Source organism: Mobula birostris, chromosome 13 (assembly GCF_030028105.1).
Source record: "Mobula birostris isolate sMobBir1 chromosome 13, sMobBir1.hap1, whole genome shotgun sequence".
NCBI classification, from domain to species: Eukaryota; Metazoa; Chordata; class Chondrichthyes; order Myliobatiformes; family Myliobatidae; genus Mobula; species Mobula birostris.
The window spans coordinates 47866357-47888532 of record NC_092382.1 but is presented as its reverse complement, the minus strand read 5'-3'; positions in this window follow the sequence as shown (position 1 = coordinate 47888532).

Genomic DNA, 22176 nt, shown 5'->3' with positions numbered 1-22176 from the left:
TATTTTCATTAATTTGAATTTTATACAGCTGTGGTCAATCCACACTTGTGATACAAAAATATTGCTGGAAATTGAGTAACTTAGTGAAGGAGACAGATTGGGTAACCTGTGAAAAAGTTATATTCAGTAAAATTAGGTTAAAAATAGAATGAAGAGTTTGTTTGTTTATCATCTGTACATTGAATCATAGAAACATTCAGTGACGCGTCTCATAAGTTGAAGACGAACATCGGCCATGATTCAATACAGCATGTTCACCACTCACTAACCCCGAATAACTTGAACATATTTTGAATGTGAATAAACCGGAACACCCTGAAGAAGCCTATGCGGTCTTTGGCAGGACCCAGAAACACCTTACAGACCGTGGAGGGAATTCAATCTTCATCACTGGCGCTGTACAGGGTTACAGTAAATCCTACGGAAACGTGTGTCCCAAGTTGAAACGTGGCTTGATTAATGCATATAAATCATTAGAGAGCAAGAGAGTTGGTCTTTACAATGCTATAAAATACATAACGACAAATATTTAATCTTATATGAATATGGGGACATGTTTTGCCTGACAGACTCTGAATGACATCTTGAATGTACGGCCAAAGAGAAAGTGTCAACCTCCGAACGTTTCTTCCAGATAACCTCTATTGTCTGAAAAAAAGAATCTACCTCATCTGATCTGCTTGTATCTTGCAAACTATTTTTTGGGGTCAATTTCAGAATGCTATCCCTCGACGTCGTGGTAAACAAATTCAGAAATATCAAACCCTGGCAAAGATCAATGCATTTTTGTTAGCTACAGGAGATGTAGCTGAAGATGCAGGGAGTTTAATGCAAAGCCTTTATTTACGTTGACTGCAATGACCATCGAGTATTCAGAACAATAAACTGTATGAAAGGTGTGTAACACTCGCCTCGCCTAGCGGCTTGATCTCGGGGGTGATAACCCCCCTGCCCGGCCAAACTTAAGAAATCCCGTTTCGGTGGAAGCTGCGCGATGTGTCCCCTGTTACAAGTCAGTACCCCGAAATAACAAGCAGTACACAATACGCGATTAAATGATTAAGCTTTATAACTCTTACTTTGACTATGTGGTTTGTAGAGAAACAAAATACAGAAGGAAAAGGGCGCCAGTCATATTAAACAGTGTGTGCACAATCGTTGGCCCTCACTTAGTAGCCTTCCTTCCACCAATCGATCTTCTCCGAGCGTCGCCCACCTACGAACGCCCGCTCGGAGTTCATTCCGTCTGGCAGCCGACCGAATCTCTCCATTTGCGTCCACTCTCTTAATCCCTCTCTCTCCCTCTGGCAAAAGACCGCGAAAACAGCTGCTTCCAGAATCATAAGACACAACAACAATCTCTTATTGGCTAGCCACTGAATTCCAAAGTCCCGTTATCTCTATACAGAACACAGACATTGCTGCTTCAGAGAAGCCATTACCTTAACAGTGGAACATTACACAGACGCCATTACATAAGCCTTAGCAGTGAAACCGTACAGCGCGTTACATGTGCAATTTTGGAAGTAGATTCAATGTGAGGGTTTGTATGAATTTCGTATAATGCGATTTGCCGTTTTTCCACGAGGAGTCATCTATCATGAAATTGAGGCTTTCGAGAAACTAAACAAGAGAATTGACGAGGCAACGCGGTAAATGTTTCATCCAGTTTGGTACATAAAATTAACTCACTTGGTATCACGGCTGTGGCAGCTATTTCAATAGTGAACTTTATTGTTGATCGGACACAGGGAGTCATTGATAGGTTGCAGAAGTGGGCTGAGAAGTGGCAGATGGAGTTCAGCCCGGAGAAGTGTGAGGTGGTACACTTTGGAAGGACAAACTCCAAGGCAGAATACAAAGTAAATGGCAGGATACTTGGTAGTGTGGAGGAGCAGAGGGATCTGGGGGTACATGTCCACAGATCCCTGTAAGTTGCTTCACAGGCGGATAGGGTAGTTAAGAAAGCTTATGGTGTGTTAGCTTTCATAAGTCGAGGGATAGAGTTTAAGAGTCTCGAGGTAATGATGCAGCTCTATAAAACTCTGGTTAGGCTACACTTGAAGTACTGTGGCCAGTGTCCATCTACAATTTGAGAGGGAGACTGGAAACTCGAAAGTGTCAGTATTACAGTTGAACAAAGGGAGCTATGCTGCCATGAGGAAGGAGCTGGTCAAAGTTCAATGGAACAATACCCTAGCAGGGAATACAGTGGAACAACAATGGCAAGTGTTTCTGCGAATAATGCGTAAGGTGAGGATCAGTTCATTCCAAGAGGAAGAAAGATCCTAAGGGAAGTAAGGGGAGGGCGTGGCTGACAAGGGAAGTAATGGATAGTATAAAAATAAAAGAGAAGAAGTATAACATAGCAAAGGCTAGTAGGAAACCGGAGGACTGGGAAAATTTTAAAGAGCAACAGAAGGTAACTAAAAAGGGAATACGCAGAGAAAACAAAAATGAGGTACGAAGGTAAACTAGCCAAGAATATAACTAAGATAGTAAAGGCTTTTTTTTTAGGTATGTGAAAAGGAAAAAAAAAATGTTAAGATCAAAATTGGGCCCTTGAAGACAGAAGCGGGTGAATTTATTATGGGAAACCAGAAAATGGCAGTCGAGTTGAATAGGTACTTTGTATCTGTCTTCACTAGGGAAGACACAAACAATCTGCCAGATGTAATAGTGGCCAAAAGACCTAGTGTAGTGGATAAATTGAAGGAAATTTATATTAGGCAGGAAATGGTGTTGGATAGGCTGTTGGGTCTGAAGGCTGATAAGTCCCCGGGACCTGATGGTCTGCATCCCAGGGTACTTAAGGAGGTGGCTTTAGAATCTTGGACGCATTGGTAATCATTTTCCAATGTTCTATAGATTCAGGATCAGTTTCTGTGGATTGGAGGGTGGCTAATGTTGTCCCTCTCTTCAGGAAGGGAGGAAGAGAGGAAACAGGGAATTATACCTCGGTTAGCCTGACGTCGGTGGTGGGAAAGATGCTGGAGTCAATTATAAAATATGAAATTACGACACATCTGGATGACAGTGACAGGATTGGTCCGAGTCAGCATGGATTTACGAAGGGGAAATCGTGCTTGACTAATCTTCTGGAATTTATTTTTGAAGATGTAACTATGAAAATGGACAAGGGAGAGCCAGTGGATGTAGTGTGCCTGGACTTTCAGAAAGCCTTTGATAAAGTCCCACATATGAGATTAGTGGGCAAAATTAGGGCACATGGTATTGGGGGCAGAGTACTGACATGGATTGAAAATTGTCTGGCTGACAGAAAACAAAGAGTAGTGATTAACGGCTCCCTTTCGGAATGGCAGGTGGTGACCAGTGGGGTACCGCAGGGTTCAGTGCTGGGACCGCAGCTGTTTACAATATATATTAATGATTTAGATGAGGGAATTAAAAGTAACATTAGCAAATTTGCTGATGATGCAAATCTGGGTGGCAGTGTGAAATGTGAAGAGGATGTTATGAGAATGCAGGGTGACTTGGACAGGCTGAGTGAGTGGGCATATGCATGGCAGATGCAGTTTAATGTGGATAAATGTGAGGTTATCCACTTTGCTGGTAAGAACGGGAAGGCAGATTATTATCCAAATGGAGTCAAGTTAGGAAAAACGGAAGCGCAAGGAGATACAGGTGTTCTTGTACATCAGTCACTGAAAGAAAACATGCACGTACAGCAGGCAATGAAGAAAGCTAATAGCATGCTGGCCTTCATAACAAGGGGAATTGAGTATAAGAGCAAAAAGGTCCTTCTGCAGCTGTACAGGGCCCTGGTGAGACCACACCTGGAGTGTTGTGTGCAGTTTTGCTCTCCAAATTTGAGGAAGGACATACTTGCTATTCAGGGAGTGCAGCGTAGGTTCACAAGGCTAATTCCCGGGATAGCGGAACTGTCATATGTCAAAAGATTGGAGCGACTGGTCTTGTATACACTAGAATTTAGAAGGCTGAGAGGGGATTTTATTGAAGCATATAAGATTATTAAGGGATTAGACACGCTGCAGGCAGGAAGCATGTTCCCGCTGATGGGTGAGTCCAGAACCAGAGGCCACAGTTTAAGAAGAAGGGGTAGGCTACTTAGAACGGAGTTGAGAAAAAACTTTTTCACCCAGAGAGTAGTGGATATATGGAATGCTCTGCCCCAGAAGGCTGTGGAGGCCAAGTCTCTGGATGCTTTCAAGAAAGAGATGGATAGAGCTCTTAAAGATAGCGGAATCAAAGGTAATGGGGATAAGGCAGGAACTGGATACTGATTGTGGATGATCAGCCATGATCAGAGAGAGTGGCGGTGCTGGCTCGAAGGGCCAAATGGCCTACTCCTGCACCTATTGTCTGTTGTCAGTTCTGGTCGCCTTACTATAAGAAGGATGTGGAAGCATTAGAAAGGGTACACAGGAGATTTACGAGAATGCTGCCTTGTTTAGAGAGTATGGATTATGATCAGAGATTAAAGGGGCTAGGGCTTTACTCTTTGGAGCGAAGGAGGATGAGAGGAGACGTGATAGAGGTATACAATATAGCTAGAGGAATAGCTAGAGTGGACAGCCAGCGCCTCTTCTCCAGGGCACCACTGCTCAATACAAGAGGACATTGCTTAAAGCTAAGGGGTGGGAAGTTCAAGGGGGATATTAGAGGAAGATCTTTTACTCTGAGAGTGGTTGGTGCGTGGAATGCGCTGCCTGAGTCAGTGGTGGAAGCAGATACACTCGTGAAATTTGAAATATTACTGGACAGGTATATGGAGGAATTTAAGGTGGGGGGGGTATATAGGAGACGGGGTTTGATGATCGGAACAACGCTGTAGGCTGAAGGGCCTGTAATGCGCTGTACCATTCTATGAAACTGAGATTTTAGTAAAGCTAAACAAGAGAAGTGACGAGGCAATGCGGTAAATGATTCCTCCATGAAATTTATGGAAGTTTGGTCCACAAAATTAACTCACGTGGTATTGCTTTTGGGGTAGCTATTTCAATACTAAACTTTATTGTTGATAGTAACAGAGAGCCAAACTGAGGTACTGTTTCTGTCTTTCAGTTTTGCGACCGAGGAAAATCATTTTCCTTGCTTCTGTCGTATCGGTTGAAGAATTGTGTTGCAATCCAAATATAATGATTACTAGGTCTGTCGATGACATCAAATTACTGATACATTGGTTTGTTAAGAATATTGCCTGCAGTTACGGCTGGAATTTGATCAAATGGTAATGTGCGGAAAGGAATGCCTTTAAGAATTTAACTCAGATGCATGGTGTTATATTTTTTTTCGAAATTAGAAGAGATCCGAACAGAAAGAATTATTATATAGATCTTGAGGTCTTTTACTGAGCATAGGGAGCCCGGGGTGAGTACTTTGCTTACCGGCAATGACATGCCAATTAAAATTGGTGGAGTATATTTGCATCATTGGCCAAGGATTCGAGCGTGATTCTGTTGAGCTAAGGCTGTACGCAATCTTCATGCCAATGCGCATTTAAAATTTTATGCAATTATAATCGACGTGATATGTGAATACTAATATTAAACTTGACAGGGTGTAGAAAAGCGTCGGAATGATATTGCACGGGCAGCTGGAGATCTGTGAACAATAGATAAAACTATTTTTCACTAAAGCAGACTGAGATGTTACCTTATAGTGTATATAAAAATAATGACTCGTTGCATAGACAAGAACTTCGGCAGCGAGTTAACTGCCGTGGCTTGTCTGTCTGGAAAGCAGCGCCTTTCTGCTGCCGAATCAGCTCAGGAAGAACGACGCAACAAACTTTTAAAATCCTAAGTCAGCGAGTTGTTTTATGTTCCCCCTCTCACTGTGAAACGGGGACACTTCTTGTTCCCTTATTAGGGAGAAAGCGAGCCTGTGATATGACATATTATCGGGTGCACGTCGTTTTTGAGATACTGCAAGTCTGGGTCTTTATTGATAGTTCGCTGCACGCTTGACTGGTCGGTAGAGGCTGCTGATGTTTTTTTGCTGGTGGGTGGGGGTTATCGCTGCGTTGCCGAAGCTTGTGCGTGGGAGGGGGAGCTGGATGCGTTTCGGAGTTCGAACTTTTTAACTGCTACTCATACTTTGGGGCACTCCTTTGTTTTCGTCTATGTTTGCGAAGAAAAAATAATTTCATGATGTATACTGATGATATTTCTGTGACATTAAACGTACCCATTAAGATAAGGGAAATCTAAAGTCTCCAACAGAAACGCTGCTGTAACTAAGCACATGGTCTGTGCGTCCATGCAAATGAGTAAACGATTCGGCGAGCCCTTCATGGAAGAGTATGGAAAGGGCAGTCACCTGAATGGAAAGATGGGAGGTGGTGAGGAAACACAGCTAGAAGTTGATAGGTGAGAGCAAATGGGTGGGGAAACTATAGAGACGCATAGAAGGAATCTGACAGGAAAGGGAAACGTCACTTCAGAGAAATGGAAGTTCTCGGGGTCAATAGCACAAATGACCTGACTTGGTCCAACCAAGCGGAGTCCACTTCCAAGAAGGCCCACCAGCGCCTTTACTTCCTGAGAAAGCTAAATAAATTTGTCCTGTCCCCTAAAACCCTCACTGATTTTTATAGATGCAACATAGTAAGCATTCTTCTAGGGTGCATGACAACCTGGAATGGAAGTTGTCCTGCCTAAGATCGGAAGAAGCTGCAGAAGATCGTGAACACTGCGCAGCACATCACACAAACCAATCTTCCGTCCTTGGACTCACTTTACACCGCACGCTGTCGGAGCAATGCTGCCCGGATAATCAAGGACACGACCTACCCAGCCAACAGACTTTTCGACCCTCTTCCCTCCGGGAGAAGGCTCAGGGGCTCGAAGACTCGTACGGCCAGATTTGGGAACAGCTTCTTTCAAACTGTGATAAGACTGCTGAACGGATCCTGACCCGGATCTGGGCCGTACCCGCCAAATATCCGGACCTGCCTCTCGGGTTTTCTGCACTACCTTACTTTGCCTTTTCGATTTATTATCTATAATTTATTGTTTTATTCTATTTTCTATCGAGTTGGACTCCAGGAGCATGAAGGGCAGAAACACATATCGCTGTGATGATTGTACGCTCTGGTATCAGTTGTTTGGCGAAAATAAAGTAAAGTAAAGAAAGAGGAGGGATAGCAAGGGACGCGCTAGGTAGGTGAGAAGCCATAAGAGGCTAGAATGGGGAATTGAAGACGAGGGGAGGGGAAGCGACGTTTTTTAACTCAAAGGAGAAATCCATATTTACCTTCGGCATAAAATCTACAAGATCGGCAGACAAGGTTTTGTTACTTCACTTCGAATGTGTCCACATCGTGGCACAAATGGACCGTCATGTTGCAATGGGAATTGGAATTAAATTGTTGGCCTATCGGGAAGTTCTGCTTGTGAGGCAGAAAAATGAGCTGCACATTGCGAGGTCTCACAGATGTAGCGGAGGCAGCAGAGAAACAACAGTTACAATAGACGACCATAGCATTTGGTAGGCGAAATGTTACCTTACCTGGAAGGACTCGTTGCATCCTTTAATGGAGGGGAGGAAGGAGGTGAATGAACAAGTGCAGAATTTTGGCTGCTTGCAGGGATAAATGCCCAGAGAAAGATTAGAGGGAAGGGATAACTGGAGAAGGGAACTACAGACGGGACGATGTCTGTGGAAAGAACCATGCACCTACTTAGAACGGGAGGCATAAAATTAATTTAGTGCCTGGGGACCTTTAGAGATGGAAGATGATATCTGTAGTCTGTCAAGTAGGGTGCCGTGCACAATCGTTAATTGATGGAGACAGACGTGAGAGAGCGGAGGAACATCTGGGGAAAATTCTGAAATGTCTTATTCGCTGCCGCTGCTACTGTGTGATCCAGAATCTCCGGAGGGGAAGGCCCCGAGTCATCGGCTTTGCTTATTGCTCGGCGGCCGGGATAGGGTCCAAGCTCTGCGCAAAGACGGTGCTCGGTGCTCGGCGTCGAAGAGCTGGTCGGAGTCTCGAAGTTTTCGGATGGACTCAGAGTCGGCTGTGGTCAGGTGTTTCCAATGCGCCGACAGTTGTCGGTGCCTGTAGGTTTCTGGCAGGGAGAGTTTCTCCCTTTTTCCGCCTGCTATCGGGGACTATCGAGAGTCGATAGGAACTTTGAGACTTCTTTCACCGTTCCCATGGTCTGCTCTTTATCAAAATATGGTATTGCTTTGCACTGCTGTAACTATATGTTATAATTATGTGGTCTTGTTAGTGTTAGTCTTTGGTTTTTCCTGTTTTTTTTGTGATATCACTCTGGAGGAACATTATATCATTTCTTAATACATACATGCATTTCCAAATGACAATAAACGAAGACAGAGTGTCCTCATAATCTAATACAATAATCTAATCTAATCGAATGCAGTCAGTCTTGACTTAACTTAATTACCGTGTTTGCATTCATTACCTTTGTAGAATTCTAAATAAGAAATATTGAAAGTGGACTGCTATTTTTAGCCAAGGTCTCTTCGTCGAAAATCTTGACTTAATTTCATCAGAATTATTTCATGTTTAAAGTATTTGTCTTCTATATAGAATGATTACATCATTTTTTTTTCTATGCACGTTTTTCAGTGAATACTTGGCTCCACCATGGAGTGACGATGGGGAAGTAAAAGTATTTTTTTATAAATCTTTTTCCCGGTATTCCCTTTGAGAAAAATGAATGATGCTTTTGGGATTCCGATGCAAACGTCACCATATCCAGAATTAAAGATGATAATGATGATGATGATGACGATGATGATGATGATAATAATGATAATAATAATAATAATAACAATAATCTTACTTTTTTCCTTAATTATAATAATATTTCATGCCTTTGGTATTATACCATCAGAAAGATAATATAATTTCCTCTGGTTAAAAGAGGATATAAAAATAATAGGAATAAACCTGTTAAGAATCTATTATCTGGCATTAATTAACCACCAAAGAGAGAAAGTAATTTTGATACTCAGTTCCGATATCCCATTATGAAATTTGGACGTGGAAAACAATGTCATCTGTTTGAGAACCAATTGGGACTTTATATACAATGAAAGCAAGAGGAATTCGCTGCATATTGCTTAAATGTTCTTTTTCCTAACTGTGCTTCATATCTTCCTCAGACCACCGAGTTCCAAGATTGGTGTCCGGAAGTGATGACTGCTCTGGAAGACTGGAAGTGCAGCTTGGAGAAACCTGGAACACGGTGTGTGATCTGCACTGGGATATGGATGATGCCAGCGTGGTGTGCCGACAGCTTCAATGCGGAGTCGCTGTTGCTGTGCGGGGAGGAGCTTATTTTGGAGAAGGAACAGCACATATATGGACTGATGCCTTTGAATGTCAGGGTAATGAGTCGGGGCTGTGGGACTGTCCATTTTCTTCAGGAGCTCATCGTTGCACCCATGAGAATGATGTCAGTGTGATCTGCTCTGGTGAGTACCTAGGATCCAGGTATTTCTTTTCGACATTTTTTCCATTAGCGATTTGCAAATTGCATCAGCAGAGGACAGTTCGATATCATTTTCATTTGACATTGACGGACAGATTAAGAGGGTAAAATTGCTTGAAGAATAAAATAACGATTGACTTCAATTTGGGTTTTGACGAAAGAAATTAACATATTTGAAGGCTTCAATAAGTTGAAACAAAAATCACCAACAAAAGCGTAGCATGCAGCGGTATTATAAATTAAACAATACATTATTGCAATAGGAAATATATAAAAAATGCGAACTGGAATTTTCCTTTAGAAATTGAGTGCGAAGTACATGCCACAAAATTTCTCAGTACGCCTTTCAAATTATATCATACACCTTAACGTGAAAATTAATAATTCGAAGAAATTTAATGATACTGAATTTTGTCATGTGCCTAAATACAGACATAAAACTGATTAAACGTTAAAATGCTCAGCAGGCTTTGTAGCTATATAATGGCTATCTCTATTAACAAAAAGCAATCAAATATTGTTTATTTCCGTACTGATACTTTGATGGATTATTGAATATTGCCCGAAACATTTCTCCTTTCTTCTTTAAGGAAACACACAGATGAATTGGTGCGGAACTGTAGATGAATACAAACCATTGTTTTTGCAGCACAACTTCCAAACATGCATTTGCACCAGTATAGAATATACATGATTATAGCGAGATAACTTGTTGCAATAGCGTCGGAATTTACTGCTACAAATTTAGCCATAACGATTGTAAAAATGACAAAAACCCCCGCAGATGAGTAAATAAAATATCAACTATATAGCTGTTAGTTGAACGACAGATGGCTTGTGAATTCCCCATAGTTTATAATCATCAGTGTACACTTTGTTGGCCCTAACGTGAATAACAGCTTGAAAGTTGCTTATGAACTTAAGAAATGAGTCGTCAGTGAAGGAGACAAACAGAATTTAAAGAATTGAAAATACACTTGGACTAAGATGTTAATTGTCCTGTGCTGTCACCAGTGGGATCATCAGTTGATCTGCCACCTGTCTTCCGGAGTTTCGGCCCGCTTATGATCAAGACTCCCTCGAGGTGGTGGGCCAGCAGTGCTAAAGCACCACCTCCCACTGGTGAACTTAAAAACTTGGCAAACAACAGGAACTCTGCAGATGCTGGAAATTCAAGCAACACACATCCAAGTTGCTGGTGGACGCAGCAGGCCAGGCAGCATATCTAGGAAGAGGTACAGTCGACGTTTCAGGCCGAGACCCTTCGTCAGGACTAACTGAAGGTGCAGTTAGTAAGAGATTTGAAAGTGGGAGGGGGAGGGGGCGATCCAAAATGATAGGAGAAGACAGGAGGGGGAGGGATGGAGCCAAGAGCTGGACAGGTGATTGGCAAAGAGGATACGAGAGGATTATACACACATTCTTTCTCTCACTCTCCTTTTTCTCCTCTGTCCCTCTGGCTATACCCCTTGCCCATCCTCTGGGTCCACCCCCACCACCTTGTCTTTCTTCCCGGACCTCCTGTCCCATGATCCTCTCGTATCCCCTTTGCCAATCACCTGTCCAACTCTTGGCTCCATCCCTCCCTCTCCTGTCTTCTCCCATCATTTTGGATAACCCCCTCCCCCTCCCACTTTCAAATCTCTTACTAACTCTTCCTTCAGTTAGTCCTGACGAAGGGTCTCGGCCTGAAACGTCGACTGTACCTCTTCCTAGTGATGCTGCCTGGCCTGCTGCGTTTACCAGCAACTTTGATGTGTGTTGCTTAAAAACTTGGCATCTGCCTCTATCAGAGTTGTTCCATCCAACAGATAGTCTACTCTTCGGGTGCCTATGTAACTTACTGAAGGGTTTGCAAAAGATGTATAACATATAACCATATAACCATACAACAATTACAGCAGGGAAACAGGCCAGCTCGGCCCTTCTAGTCCGTGCCAAACTCTTACTCTCACCTAGTCCCACCGACCTGCACTCAGCCGGTAACCCTCCATTCCTTTCCTGTCCATATAGCTGTCCAATTTAACTTTAAATGACATCATCGAATCTGCCTCAACCACTTCTGCTGGAAGCTCGTTCCAAACAGCTAGCACTCTCTGAGTAAAGAAGTTCCCCCTCATGTTGCACCTATACTTTTGTCCTTTAACTCTCAACTCATGTCCTCTTGTTAGAATCTCCCCCACTCTCAATGGAAAAAAGCCTATCAACGTCAACTCTATCTATCCCTCTCATAATTTTAAATACCTCTCCCAAGTCCCCCTCAACTTTCTACGTTCCAAAGAATAAAAACCGACTGGAATAGATACGTTGTCCGACTGTCTGCCCCTCTGGACGTATTTGGTCCACACACATGCTGATCCTGTCTCTGCTGCCTCAGCTACAGCCCTGCTGGTTGCCTTGATCTCTCTTCTAGTAAAGCTGAGATCACGCAGCCACTTCTGGAAAGTGAACGCAATAAAGCCACTACAACCTACTTCGAATGGATAGCATGAGATCTTCCCCCGTCTGTCGCTGCACTCTGACATTAATTCTGCATACTTGGTTAACTTGTGCTCATGGGCTTCATCGATGTTGTTTTCACAGGGGGCTGTGAGTTCACCAATAACCACTTCTCCACTGGTGTCCGACCATGCGATTATATCTGGGCGCAATGTGGTGAAAGCTATTTGCCTCGGGAAATTGCCTTTCCCATCCAGGTCGGCATTGACACACCAGTCATTGGCTGAATAAAGTATGCTTGATCGTGGGCCTGCGCTGTACACCCTTGACTTGGAGCCTTCTTTCACAAATGATATGCGGTGTTCTGTGCAGCATGGGGCATGAGATAAGTTGTGCTGCAGTACTCTCTGCTCAACCGCTTCTGCTGCAACTTTGAGAACGGTGTTATGTCTCGAAGTGTACATGACGCAGGAAAGATTGACTCTGCATGCAATCAAAATACTTTGAAGTGTTCCCTTCTCGCCGCAAGCAGCCCATCTGTCTGTCTTATCTTCATACCAGGTGCTGAGGTTGGCAGGTGTTGGGAGCAGATCGTACGCTGCTCTGCACAGAACAGAAATGCGGAGCAGTTCCATCTGCCACAGAACATTCCAACATAGATGTCGTTGTTCAACACTTTCCCATCAGGTCCAAGCCCCCTGTTTGGCCAGGCCAGGGGTTTTAGCTAACCTCTTCTCCTCTTCTACCTCTCGTATTTCTTGTGTTACAAGCTCACGGCGCTCCTCACCTGTAGAGGACAACCACCATTTGTGGGCTGTCCAGCCAATTCCCTGGCGGCCTAGCTGGGTAGCCCCAACCACCTCCTTGTCCTTCAGTCTAGACTCTGCCTCATCAATTGCTGCATGGGCTGACAACTTCCTGCCTGATCTCACAACCGGCTGGGTGTTGTTGATGACAGGGTCTTTTGAGTCTCGAGGCATCATGAATATCTTATCTTGGATACCTTGAACTCTTCAACAAGGGATTACACTGGGATGGTAAGCTTTGTCTGGCTACTATGGATTGCAGAATTGGTGAGGTTGCTCGGTACGCTAAGCCACTTCTTCACATACTTGCTGATCTTCCATTCCATTGCATAACGATTGTAAACATGATAAAAACCTCAACAGAAGAATAAATAAAACATCAACTATACAGCTGCTAGTTCAACGACAGATGCCTTGTGAATTCCCCGTAATTTATAATCATCAGCGGACATTTTTGGGGGGCCTAACGTGAATGACAACTTGAAAGTTGCTTATTAACCTAAGAAATGAGTCGTCAGTGAAAGAAACAAACATGAAAATAGATAATGGAAAAGTGCAAAGAAAATAAACATCCCAAGCAAAGACTAACATCAATTTAATCGCCAATAACGAAACAGAAAATCGAAAATGCCCCGTCTGAGTGCACACTATCTGATTGCAGGAAGTATCCTCAAATATTACATGTAAATAGATAGATAGATAGATAGATAGATAAATATGATGCATATGCATATCGTCCACTGAGTGGGCAAGAACAGCATGGGTGGAATATGGTGCTGGTATTTTCAACTTCGACAAAATGTAACATTTAGAGTGATGGGCATGAAACTGTGAACGATCAACAAAATCAGGAGTACTGTATAGAAATCAGGTAAGGAAACACTTTTTCACCTGCTCGGCCCAATGTTTGAAACAATAGCACTGATTTTGTTATAAACCTACAAAAACGCGAGGTTCCTGTCGTGGCGTATGCAGATTATTCACAACACTTAAAAATGAATTGGGAAAAAAAATGATTGTGTGTCAATCAGTTAAAAAAAATATGTCGGTCTGCATTGTGCCATACTCTTACTTTCGCGAAGCTCTGCCGAGCAGATGCTCTGGATAGCGGTCCGATCCTGTGCAAGTTATTTTAATTAGTTTATGTTGAGATTAATTAACTGAATTCAATTATTAATACAACAGGGAATTCTGTAGCACGACTCGTTGATGGGGACAGCAGATGTTCTGGCCGGGTGGAAATTCAGCACGGGGACCAGTGGGGAACACTTTGTGATGAGTACTTCAGCTTGGAAGATGCTGCCGTGGTCTGTGAACAGCTACAGTGTGGCGCAGTAAAGGAAACTCCCAGAGATGCATACTTTGGCACAGGAAACGGGCCAGTGTGGAAAGATAACTACATTTGTTTGGGCAATGAGTCCCGACTAGCTGATTGCCAAGTCTCAGCGTGGAGTCAGATCAGCTGTTCGCATGGAAATGACGCCAGCCTGATCTGCACCGGTGAGTTGTTGAAACATTAGTCTGAATGAAACCTTTCTTTGGTCGTAGAGATATCCATAACAGAGACAAAAAAAAAAAAGAAAGAAAAAAGAAACAATCGAATGTATCCAAAGTTTTCTGGCAAAACTATGTCACGAATCTAAATTTTTGTGGCAACAGTCTGCGTTTGCAACTTGGACTGTTTTATTTTGGATACACAGACATTGAGTACACAGTGAATAAAACTAAAATTTGAGGAGAAATTATTGGAAAGTGCAGAGAATTATGTCAATTGGTGTTTCAAGATAGTAATTTTTGTACCATTTTAAAATCTGCAAAAATAAAGATGTAATATTTGCAGGTGATTTAAGTCATATTATAAGCTGTTGAAAAAGAAAAACTAATTATAATAAAACTTTAAATGGCTCTCTTTATGTTCGGCGAGTAAGAATAATGCCTGGGACCGCTACTTGTGTGTCTTCTTTATCCTGCGGAGGGAGAAGAGATGTTAAATGGCTTCTGGGGAGATTGCCTTGCAGGAAATCAGTGTATAAACTAATATTTACCGCTAATAGCTGAAAGTATCTGGAGTACATTGGTTAATTATTAACTGTTTTACACAATCTCATCCACATTGTAGATGAAATGTGGTCTCTGCGGCTGACCGAAGGGGGAAGCCGCTGCGACGGCCAGGTGGAGGTTTATGATAATGGCAGATGGAGCAGAATACAGGATAAATGTTGGACTATCAATGAAGCCAATGTTGTCTGTAAGCAACTGCGTTGCGGTGTGGCCACATCCTCCTACATCGCCTCGGGGTACAGAGGGAAAGAAGGGCCCGTGTGGGTGACCGACCTTCAGTGTGAAGGAAGCGAATCTCATCTCCAAAACTGCAGTGCATCCATATTCAATCGGTCTTCCTCTGACATCCTCGGCGTTGGCGTCCTGTGTTCAGGTGAATAGCATGGAAAAGTGTAAATTGTAATTTTTAATATCGTGTGGCTATGAATTATTTAGAGAGATAAATTTAGAAATACTGAGACTTGCAGGTATTTATATCTCCACTTGTCTCATCAAATCGGCGTTGACAATCATATCTCCCCTTGCAGGGTTTCCAATTTATATACCCTCCCATAGCTCCTACGGCAGCTCCGCTCCTAAAATGTACAAGCGAATTTATTGTAATCAATTAACCTACTAGCTAGTACAAGGTGGGAAGGTGCATAGAAAACTGAACACGATGGATAAAAACGCATTTATCTGAGCAAAATGTGCAAAATTCGCATAGAGATTCAGCACTTATTCTGCTTCGCTGGAACTACAAATTTGCTGCATATTTTTTCAACGATTCATTCATAATTTAGGATATATACTGAACGGGATCGTCCTGGCAGTTCGACAATTTTGCTATTGATTACAATTAAATATCAGGAGTTCTACCTGCCTTCCTTCTCTCTCTCTCTCTCTCTCTCTCTCTCTCTCTCTCTCTCTCTCTGCCCCCGCCCCCTCTTGCTTATTCCCTCTGTATTATTGCTAGTCCCCGTGTTTATCATTTTGAAAATCAGACTTCCATTCAGGTCTGAAAATATGACGACTTAAGTTAAAGCGATGGCATAATCAAGAGCCGTGGGGTATTGTTACAGCTTGGCCAGACCCCGCTTGGTCTACTCTGTTAAGTTCTGGTCACCTTACTGCAGAGAAAATGCGGAAACTGTCGATAGAGTGCAGAGGAGATTTACGAGGGTTTTGCCTAGATTGGAGACTGTGCCTTATGTGAATAGGTTGCGTGAACTGGGCTTTTTCTTCTTGGAGTGACGGGGGATGCGAGGTGACCATAGAGGTGTATACAAAGATTAAAGGACATATATTTTGGGTCATTTGTTCGGAGTTAAATGGTACTACAGAGGGGTATTGTTTTAAGGTTCTTTGGAAGTAGATACAGAGAGGATGGAAGGGGTAAGTTTTTTACAGAGAGTGATGGGTGCATGAAATGCACTGCCGGATGCGGATAAAACAGGGTCTTTTCAGAAACTCTTAGATAGGTACATTATGTTTAGTAAAATAGAGTGCTATGTGTTAGGGCATTTATAGGCAGTTTATAGAGAAGGTTACATGCCAGTCACAACTATTTTCTTTGTTCTGTGTTCTAAAAAGAGGAAATTGAGCATTTAGTTGCACAAGGAAGGGATTCTGGAGGGGGAATTTGAGAGAGGAAATTTGCGAAGAAGTGCAAAACGAGGCGATGGAACTGACGCCTGGCATTATTTCTGATCGGAACCATTAGGGATAAGGACTCAAATAAATGTTCAAATACGACAGAAAGTATTGTATTTTACTTCTAATATTTTTCGCTACATCTTTTAATTAAATAGTTTGGTGATATTTTTGTCCGTGCACTAATACCATTTTTCATGTAATATTTTTTTTTCTCTGCATCAGTATGTCTAGTCGCCAGGAGTGTCGGAGAGAGATCGATTTTGTGATATTAATTCAACATTAATTTGTCTGTTATATTCTGTAGATTTTCTGGGAACAACATCGTTTATAATAGAATCCAACACTTTCCAAACCACTGACGATCGGTAAACTGGACTATAATTCTCTTTCCTTTGCATTCCTCCCTTCTCAAATTGATATTTACAATCTTCCCGTCCTCCAGGACCTTACCAAGGTAGATACTTTAGATAGAAAATAGGTGCAGCAGTAGGCCATTCGGCCCTTCGAGTCGGCACCGCCATTCATTATGATCATGACTGATCATGCAACTCAGAATCCTGTACCTGCTTTCTCCCCATACCCCATGATCCCTTTAGTCACTAGGGCCATATCTAACTCCCTCTTAAATATAGCCAATGAACTGGCCTCAACTATTTCCTGTGGTAGAGAATTCCACAGATTCACCACTCTCTGTGTGAAGAATTTTTTCCTCATCTCGGTCCTAAAAGGCTTCCCCTCTATCCTCAAACTGTGACCACTCGTTCTGTACTTCCGCAACATCGGGAAAAAAGTCTTCCTGCATCTAGCCTGTCCAATCCCTTTAGATTTTATACGTTTCAATAAGAACCCCCCCTCAGTCTTCTAAGTTCCAGCGAGTATAAGCCTAGTCGATCCAATCTTTCATCATATGAAAGTCCTGCCATCCCAGGAATCAATCTGGTGAACCTTCGTTGTACTCCCTCTATGGCAAGATTGTCTTCCCTCAGATTAGGGGACCAAAACTGTACACAATACTCCAGGTGTGGTCTCACCAAGGCCTTGTACAACTGCAGTAGAACCTCCCTGCTCCTGTACTCGAATCCTCTCGCTATAAATGCCAGCATACCATTCGCCTTTTTCACCGCCTGCTGTACCTGCATGCCCACTTTCAATGACTGGTGTATAATGACACCCAGGTCTCATTGCACCTCCCCTTTTCCTAATCGGCCACCGTTCAGATAATATTCTGTTTTCCTGTTCTTGCCACCAAAGTGGATAACCTCACATTTATCCACATTAAATTGCATCTGCCATGAATTTGCCCACTCACCTAACCAATCCAAGTCACCTTGCATCCTCTTAGCATCCTCCTCACAGCTAACACTGACGCCCAGCTTCGTGTCATCCGCAAACTTAGAGGTGCTGCATTTAATTCCCTCGTCTAAATTATTAATATATATATAAGGTGAAGTGATTCTTGAAAGGTCACGACCAAAGCATGTATTATCTCTTCTGCAACCTCTCTCCGAATTCCGGGATTTAGTCCATTTGGTCCAGGTGACTTCAGACCTTTCAGTTTGCCAAGCATTTTTCCTTTGAAATGACACTCTCTCCTGCGAACTGATATTCACGGGTTACTAGCACACAGCTGGTGCCTTCACAGTGCACCCCAGATGTAAAGTACATATTAAGCTCATCTGCCAATTTTTATCTCAAATTCCCAGCTCATCAGCGTCATTTTCCCGTGGTCTAATACGAGCGTTCATCTCCCTTTCCTTCTTCATACAACTGAAGAAAGCACAACCTGCGGTATCCATTTTTTTCATATTACTGGCTAGTCTGCGCTCATATTTCAAGCTTTTTTGGATGCTTTTTGTTGGAATTTAAGAGTTCCCAATCATACATAGAAACATACATAGTAAATAGGTGCAGGAGTAGGCCATTCGGCCCTTCGAGCCTGCATCGCCATTTATTATGATCATGGCTGATCATCCAATTCAGAACCCCGCCCCAGCCTTCCCTCCATACCCCCTAATATCATCCAATTTCCGACTCAATTTTTCTACTTCATATACCATTTCCTTGGCTTTTATGCAGTCCATAACTTCTTTTTGCCAGACACAGTTGCCTACTCCTGCCAATTGAGTAGTTGTTCCTTCGTGTGATATATCTGTCCTGGCTGTCCTGCCCAGAAATTTCAGCCTTTTCTCATCTGCTGTCATCGCCGCCAGAACATTCTTCCGTTCCACCTGAGCAATTCTTAATTTGTCATTCGTGTAATTTATATATTCGGATATATAACTGAAGAAAATTGTCGTTCCATGAGCAGACCGGATTTCGGTAAATCTGATTTCGTGGTCGCCCTTATCGTACCTGCAGACGAGCAGACAAGCTCTATATATTTGGACAGCAAAGGGGACGTCGGGGAGGGCAAAAGCGACGGCTACAGGATGCTTCTCTTCGGAGGACTGAGCAGAGTTGAAGAACATATCTATGTATCTGAATGAAAACACCGAGGTTCTCACATACTTCACATAATTAATTATAGACGAGTGTGGACGTACAGAATCACTCAGAATCTTTCGCAAAACGAAAAATTAGATGAAACATGAGATTCGCAATCTGGCGAGGACCGGATAAGAGGCATACAAGACCGGTGAGCAAGAAAGTTACAGGTGGCCGTGGTACTTTATGCAGGAAGAAATGTAAAAGGAGAAGGGGATTTCCACACTTAGCATGAACCCTAGAAACATAGAAACATAGAAAAGCTACAGCATAATAACAGCTGCTTCCACCCACAAAGCAGTGCCGAAAATGTCCTTACCCTAGAAATTTCCTCGATTTACCTATAGCTCTCTATTTTCCTGAGCTCCATGCACCTGTCCAGCAGTCTCTTAAAAGGCCCTATCATTTTCGTCTCCACCACCGTCGCTGGCAGCCGATTCCAAACACTCACCATTCTCTGCGTTAAAAAAAAAAAAAAAAACAATTTACCCATGTCATCTCCTCTGTAACTTGCCCAGGCAACATCCTTGTAAGTCTCCTCTGCACCCTTTCTATGCTTTTCACATGTTTCCTGTAGTGAGGCGACCAGAACTGAGCACAGTACTTCAAGAGGGGTCTGATCAGGTTCCTATATAGCTGCAACATTACCTGCCGGCTCCCAAACTCAGTCCTACGATTTATGAAGGCCAATGCACCGTGATCTTACTTAACCACAGAGTCAAACTGCCCAGCACCCTGATTATCTAATGGACTCGGACCCCAAGATCCCTCTGATACTCCGTCCTGCCGATAGTCTCCCATTACTACTATATTCTGCTATTGTATTCGATCTACCCCCCAAAATGAACCATCTCACATTGATCTAGGTTTAACTCTATCTGCCACTTCTCAGCCCAGTTTTACATCCTATCAACGTACCGCTGTAACCTCTGACAACCCCCCACACTACCCACAACACTCCCAACCTTTGTGTCATCAGCAATATTACTAACCTATCCCGCCACTTCCTCATTCAGAGCATTTATAAGATTCACGAAGAGTAGGGGTCCAACAGATCCCTGAGGCACCCCGCTGGTCACTGAATCCACAAAGCACTGTCCCCTTGGATCCCCTGTCTCCTTATTTTCTCATTAAGCCTTTCATCGTGTACTTTTTTAAATGCCTTGCTGAAATCCATGAAGGAAGCTCGACCATTTTGGACGGGTTTGCACAGTGTAAAATCAAGCGACGTAGTGGGAAAAAGCTTCGCTTCCAGATGGGTTCAATCCACTTTATGCCCGCTTTGACTGTCAAAACATGGACGAGCCATCAAGTATTCCCGGAGCCCCCGATAATTCTGTGATTCAAGTCTGTGAGGCTGACATGCAATTAGCGTTCATGAGGGTAAACTCACCAAAAGCATACGGCCCAGAAGGGATGGCTGGCCAACCAGTTCAGAACTGAGCTGATCAACTGCCTATCGTGCTCTTTCGCATCTTGCTTCGGCAGTCTGATGTGGCCACCAACTTCAAGTATACTTCACATACTGGTTTCTTAGGAGAACCTGATGATCTGCCTGAATAACTATCTGTCAGTTACAATGGCAGCAACAATGAGGAAGTGTTTTAAGAATTTGCTAATGTGACATATCAACTTCTGCCTCAGAGGAGAGTTGTCCGGCCCAAATTTTCCTACTGGAGCAATAGGTCCACTAAAGAGGTCATCTCACTGGCTCTTCATACTATCCAGGATCATCTGGACAGCAAAGATACACACATTGCAGGGTTGTTTCTTCACTGCAGTTCAGCATAAAATGCCACCATCCCCTTAAAACTGATCAAAAACTCGAAGTCTGTACCTCAATAACTACTTATACAATTGCATCCTGGACTGCAGACCCGGTCAATTTGTTCCCAATGGCAAAAACATCTACTCCAAAATCTCCATCAGCACAGGTTCTCCAAATGGTTGCGAGCGCAGCTCCGTGTTTCCTTCGCGTTACACTGTATGACAAAGTACAGCACCTCTGCCATACTCAGATTTGCTGACGACACCACTGACAAATTTGATGACACAATAGCATTTTGAAAGGATATTAAACATCCTGAGGAGCGGTGTCACAGCACCAACCACTTTCTCAAAGTCAGCATGACAAAGAGGAGGTATTGAGTTCAGGTGGAGGAAACCACCGGTCCATGAGTCAGGCCTCAACGGCGCATCAGATGAGGAGAAGGTCAGCAATTTCAATTACCTGACGACCTGTCCTAGACTCAACACAGAACTGCAATTATAGCGAAAGCACAGCGGAGTCCAGAGATTCTTAGGAGATTTGTGTATCGGACTGCAAAGCGTTCCAGCGTGTGGTCAAAACTGCCCAGCGGATTATCGGCACGCAATTGCTCACTGTTGAGAACATCGGCAATGAACGCTGCCTGGGCAGGGCGAAAAACATTATCAAGGATGCATCTCACCCCAACCATGGACTTATCGCTCTCCTCCCAACCGGTAGGCGCTACAGGAGCCTCCGCTCCCGCAGTTATTTTGTAAATAACGCTATTCTTTGCATTTCAGGTGAAATGCTGAATGCATTTCATTGGCTTTGTATCTGTACTCGGCACAATGACAATAAAATTGAAACTAATCTAATCTAATCTAGTTTCGAAGATTCGGCATGGTATTTATTCTGAATTTTGGTGAACACAACCCAGAGCCATCAAACGGTCTTCTTATGAAAAGACATTCTAGTGAACCTCCTTTGACGCCCTCCTTGTTCAGCAGATCCAATCTAAGATAAGGGGCCCAAAATTGCACTGATTACTACTTGTGAGGTCTCACCAGTGCTTCACATAGTCCCAAAATTACATCCATTGCACTTGTCTTGTTATCCACCGGCTCACACCAGTAAACTGTCGTCTGGAGAATCCTGTACAGGGGCTCCCAAGCCCTTCTGCGCTTCTTTTCTTTTTGTATTTTCTCTCCAGTTAGGAAACAGTCAAACCTTTTTTTTTCTACCAAAGTGCATGACCATACACTACCCAGAACTGTATTGCATCTGTCATTTTTGTCCACTCTCCTAATCTATATTTGTATTTCTGTATCGTATCACCTCCACAAATCTAACTGTCCCTCAAGCTACCTTTATATTGTCTGCAAACCTCTGAACAAAGTCATCAACACAATCATCCAAATCATTGACACATAACGTGAAAGGAATTGGTCCAATCACAGACCACTAAAAACACCACGTGTCACCGGCGGCCAACGGGAAAAGGTTCCCTTTATTCCCGATCTTTGCCTACTGCCAATCAGCGACTGCTCTG